Source organism: Homarus americanus, unplaced genomic scaffold (assembly GCF_018991925.1).
Source record: "Homarus americanus isolate GMGI-L3 unplaced genomic scaffold, GMGI_Hamer_2.0 scaffold40856, whole genome shotgun sequence".
NCBI classification, from domain to species: domain Eukaryota; kingdom Metazoa; phylum Arthropoda; class Malacostraca; order Decapoda; family Nephropidae; genus Homarus; species Homarus americanus.
Window position 1 is genome coordinate 8778769 of NW_024734615.1, and position 6000 is coordinate 8784768.

At 44.4% G+C, this 6000-nt stretch overlaps 1 protein-coding gene across 1 annotated transcript in view; it reads right to left on the bottom strand.

The window, feature by feature from the left end:
* LOC121870342 overlaps positions 1-6000 on the bottom strand; it is a 72472-nt gene that overhangs the window by 66141 nt on the left and 331 nt on the right. The window lies entirely within an intron of this gene.

Genomic DNA, 6000 nt, shown 5'->3' on the forward strand with positions numbered 1-6000 from the left:
GTATACTCAGTATGTTGGGATTGAATTCACGCGCATCTTCGATGTCAGCGTATAAGGGAAAACGTTTCACTAAGATGTGACAACATTCCTCAGCGTCTGCTGGGGGTGGCACCATGACCACCCCGTTGAAACCGACAGTACTAAGGGCTTCATAGACTTCGAGAGTCTGACACTTGATAAAGTTCCGGTTCTTACCTTGCCGGAATTCAATGTTGTGGCCGTGCTCTTTGCTGTACTTCATCATCCAATTAAACCGGTCCTCGACTGATTTCAATGGGCCCTTGGGAAAGTGTAGATTCAGCTTACTTGGGTGGTTGGCAGAGGGGAGGGTGCTAGGGTCCGTGGCCTCGCAGTTTCCACCCTGGAGAGTGTTTCCACATCGGCTAGTGTTTCCCATAGACTCATTATCGTCACTGTCATTATCACTGGGATCTGACTCTTGATAGGTGTTGTATTCAGTATGGTCAGGCGAGTTGGCGATTGGATTATTGAGAGAGGGGCTACCTCTCCGGAGGCGCTTGCGCTTGCCCTTACGTTGACTCCTCATGCTGGCAAAACTTGCCGGCTGAGGGGAGTCGGGTCTAAGGAGGGGACCTTTGCGGGAAGTCAAGAGCACCTAAGGGCACGTCTGTCCTCTAATGTGGTCACACCACGACTGAAAAAATGTAGAGGTGTTGTGATCCCCAGGTGGCCGTGCGACCTGTGACCTCGCCAGATGTTTGTATACATCACAGCCATAGAACAGGCGTTTCAGAGTGTTACCGCCCGTGGGGAACCGCGTGGACAGTGTTCATAGTTTGTTAGAAATAGTTTAGTTATGAGAGTATTGAAGGTGAAGGAGAGGGGGAGTGGAACGAGCTGAGGGGATGTTTACAGCTAAACGGTCCCGGTTTCAGCTGAGTAGACAGTTCTGCAGGTGGAGGTGACTCTCTGGCCTTCCCTAACTCTCAGATCAAGTCTTACAGCGATACAGTGAACATCTCCACCCTCTACTGGCAGTAGTGAACACACCAACTCACAATCCTGTCCCTGAGTTTGTGCAAAGACAATTTATGCAGTACTGTTGTCTCTTGGAACACCATACTGATTTACATCGACCCGCACTTGTAAGTACAGCCTACGTGATGACGTAACCCTCAGTACTGAAATATTGTGGACTAATTATGCCTACTCATTTTCTGCCTTTTTTGGAGCAATAAGACAAAGTGGAATGAAGCGCAACTAAAATAATTAGAGTTCCGTACTATGTTTAATGATCTTCTATAGTTAAGATAAAATTGTGTGAGACTATCAAATTATGTATCAGATGAATCACCATGTAATACTAATGAACGCCTTGTTCTCTGCAGGTTTTGATCATATCAATAAATATTGAGTGCGTCAAAAGGCGGGTTTCAATCATTCCCTTCGACTTGCCCGCCACCCGACCGTCCTTAACAAAGGCGGTTACAGACCTATCTTATTTGCCTAATCGCCTTCACTAGAGGTGGCCATGCCGTGGGAAGGAGCCAGTTGCCTGAGTAGGATCCCTCCATGGTTTATGATAATTTTTTCAATGGCTATTTTGAACCAAAGTACTATTCTTGATTCTAGAGCTTGGGCTGGTAGACTGTTTCATAGGTCTACGACCCTCTGTGTGAAAAAGTCTTTTCTTATATTCGTTCTGCATGATAACTTAGCGAGCTTGTAGTTATGTTCCTCACGTTGGTGGTGCGTGACATCACAAAGAAATGTCCCAGGTTTACTTTTTCCATCCTTTTCGGGATTTTGAATGTTTTGGTGACATATGCCATATTACGTCTTGTCTGAAAGGTTGTTAGTCCTATGGCCCTCAGTCTACTTGGATAATCGAGATAACAAAGTTCCGGATTCATCGTATTCGCTTTGTGTTGCACCTTTTCTGGGGATGTTAAATCTTTCTGGGGGTAGGGTTTCAATGCCTGTATCCAGTAATCCAGACTGGGGCGTATTTTAAATTTGTACACTTGAAGGAACATTTTTCTATCGTTATATTCAAAGGTTCACTTTATAATTTCAAATCTCGATTTGCTGTTCTCATACCCTGTATTAACTTGGTACCCTCTTCGACAGTATCCAGGAAAGGGTTATAAACAGAACAGCTGTGAAAACTGAGGCAGACATGCGCCAGCGCAGGAAAAACGCCGCCGTAGCCCCTCCCGCACTAGATGTAACCCTCCACACGTGCAACAACTGTGGATGGCCCTGCCAATCCCGTTTCGGCCTCTCGAGTCACCCCAGAGCTCACCAACGAAGGTGACATCATTAATAACTCATATCCTTGTTTCAAAGCTGGATGATCGTCATACTCGATGTCGAGTGACAGCGAAGTAGTAGTAGTAGAAGTACTGTAGTGTGATTGTGTGATTAGGGTTGTTGTATCCTAGGTGTCTTGTACTGTATTTCGTATGTTAAAAAGCATTTGCGAGTCTCAAGAGCCCATGCAGGTCGTTCTGCATTTTTTTTATTTTTTATTTATTGGGTACTCCCCTACATCCTTGTGTAAGGTGAAGCGCAGAAGCGTTTACAGCGCCCAACAGGGAAGCATGCTAAGTTCATGCTTGCCTTTATGTCTCATGAGTTAAGGGCGTAGAAGCCTGAAGAGTCAAGGGCATAGAAGCCTGAAGAGTCAATGGTTTGTGTCATCAAGTTATTGGAAGCTCTAACAACTTGTCCCTGAATACGAATTCGCAACTTTCGACTTACAACAGGTACCTACTTTACTGCTAGGTGAACAGGGACTAATGGGGGCTAGGAAGTGTGTCCAAACAACTTCCACCAGCCCGGGAATCGAACCCGTGACATCTCGCTTGCGAAGGCAAGAGCGGTACCACTCTACCACCAGCACCCCCTTCGTTCTGCATTGTTGCGACATCATCTTAAATTGAAACCTCCCCAAATATCTTTGTGCCGTTCGCCCACTTGACAATGTGGCCCGATATATTTTCATCTATATCGTCTACTAGCGGAATCGCCGCCCTCTGAGCGACTCTTTCGCTAGGCCACAGTAGGACGCTACCCTCCGGGAGGCTCCACATTGTCTCACTATAGTGCATTAAGGTAGACCACATTTTTGGTTTTACCATTAGGAGCAACTATGTACAGATTTTTGCCAGTTCCCACTCAGGAGCATCCAACATAGAACTGTCCATGAGAGAAGCAAGGAAGCACCAGGTTTAGGCCAACCATCTTTAGGGACTGTCCCTGGCTTTTGTAGATGGTCATGGCCAAGCATACTTTAACCGGGAACTGAAGCCGTTTGAACTCAAATGGCAGGTCAGTGGTGATGAGAGGTATCCTTGGTATAAAAACGTCCTCTCCTTTCGCTTTTCCTGTCAGTATTGTAGCTTCCAGTACATTTCGCATCATGTTCTTCACCGCCAGTCTTGTGCCATTGCAGAGGATTGGTGGTTCAAGATTTCTTAAGAGCATTATAGGAGTTCCAATCTTGAGAGTGAGGTGGTGAGGAGGCATTCCAGCTGACTCCAAAGAATTAAGGAATTCTGCAGGGTACTGGACTGCTTGGTCCTGGTCGATTACTGTATCAACAGATTTGAATGAGGTCTCACTGCCTGGAAGCTGTCTGAGTAGAGTCATGTTGATTTGAGCCACTGTTTCATTCTTTGGTGCCAGAATTGCACGTTCACGCAGCCACTTGTGATCCTTGTAGTGGTGGATAATGTTTGGGTAGACCATGTTAGTGAGCTCAGTTGAGGACTTTACAACATTTAGACATCCCTGAGGAATGATTATTTGTCCTTCTGAATCAACAGGGAAAGTTCCATTCCCAATCTGTAGTAGAAGGTTTGCAAACCGTCCAGCATCCTGATCTCCTTGTAGATGTACTCTCATGTTTGTGGATAGGGTGAGTGTCTGAACACTTCTCCAAAGGTATGATGCCTTGAGGCACGCATTCAGTTCATCAGCTGGAGTGCTTCGAGGAATGACAGGTAGGGTCTGGCGAAAGTCTCCAGCAATGACCATTGCAATGCCACCCATGAGCTGGTCATTTTCTCGTATGTCTTGCAAGATCCTGTCCAATGCTTCAAACGCTAACTTGTGAGACATAATGCATTCATCCCAGACTATGAGGCTGCATTTTTCTAAGAGTTTTGCCTCTGCCAATCCTTTTTTGATGTTGCACACTGGATTCTCATTGTGAGCGAGGTTGAGAGGCAGTTTAAAAATTGAGTGTGCAGTACGTCCTCCTTCTAGTAGTGTTGCAGCAATGCCTGAGGATGCCATAGCAAGAGCAATTTTCCCCTGATGACGTACTTTGGCCAACAGAAGGTTGATCAGGAATGTTTTTCCTGTCCCGCCAGGTGCATCGAGATAGATCATACCTCCTTGCTCCGCTTGTATCGCTTGCAAGATCTGTTCATAAGCCTTTGCTTGATCAGGCACCAGGTGAGGCTCATTTCCTTCAAGAAAATTCACCAGAACTTCAGCTGAGTAGTCTGTCTCTCTGAGCAACTCCCTGTTTGCAACTACTGGTTCTTCTCGGTTTGGGGAAGGCAATCCAAAATCAGTCAGATTTTTTCCGCATAGCTCCATCACTTTGTCTTCCAGCATGATCAGAGCCCTGTTGAACATGTCATCCATGAACTCAATCTCTTGACCAGGATGTTCTCTTCTTGCTTGATGAAGCAGATCCTCTGAAAGACTTTCTTGGTGGTTTTTCCAGAGCTGGCTTGGGTTGGAAAGTCCACATGTAGCAATCATGATGGCAAACAGGTTCCATATTCTCATTGGCGATTGAGTAGCTGCTGCCTCTTCTAATGTGTCATTCCAGTGACCATCATCTTCCAGTAGGCCAAGAAGATTGCACGCTTCCTGATAGATTCTGCAGACTTGTCTATTCACTGTCTTGAGTGCTGCATATGATGTTGGGCCACGGATGTGGTGCAAAAGTAGTTTCAAACAATAGCATTCAAAGTTGTTGGGGTGAACCGTGTAGACACGTCCCAAAGCATTGCCTGACTTTATCCCTGGATATCCTTCAACGGTGCAGCCAAGTATATTTTTTTAGCATTAAACAGTTATTATTTTATTGTCTAATCATCACTACATATAACACCACCCATCATCACTACATATAACATCATCCATCATCACTACATATAACACCATCTATCATCACTGCATATAACACCATCCATCATCACTACATATAACACCACCCATCATCACTACATATAACAACATCCATCATCACTACATATAACATCATCCATCATCACTACAGATAACACCATCCACATCATCACTGCACTATAACACATATAACACCCCATCATCACTACATATAACAACATCCATCATCACTACATATAACATCATCCATCATCACTACATATAACACCATCCATCATCACTACATATAACACCATCCATCATCACTACATATAACAACATCCATCATCACTACATATAACAACATCCATCATCACTACATATAACATCATCCATCATCACTACATATAACACCATCTATCATCACTACATATAACACCATCCATCATCACTACATATAACACCACCCATCATCACTACATATAACAACATCCATCATCACTACATATAACATCATCCATCATCACTACAGATAACACCATCCACATCATCACTGCATATAACACCATCCATCATCACTACAGATCGGTAAAGTAGTTTCCGAGATTCTCGTGCGGACACACAAACAAACACACAGATACTTCTTTATTTTATATATATATAGATGTAGATCACAAACATGGCGATTCCAAGGATAGAGCCTTGTGGTATTCCACTGAGAACTTTTTTCATTCAGAATGCACTCCATTTATTACAACTCTTTGCGCGTGTTTCACGCCAGTTGTTAATTTACGTCAAAATCGTGCCTGTAGTGTCATGTGCCTAGATCTTAAGAGGTTGGTCGTGCATGAGGGACTTTGTCAAACACCTTGGAGAAATCCATGGACAAACCCATCCATTGGTGAACTT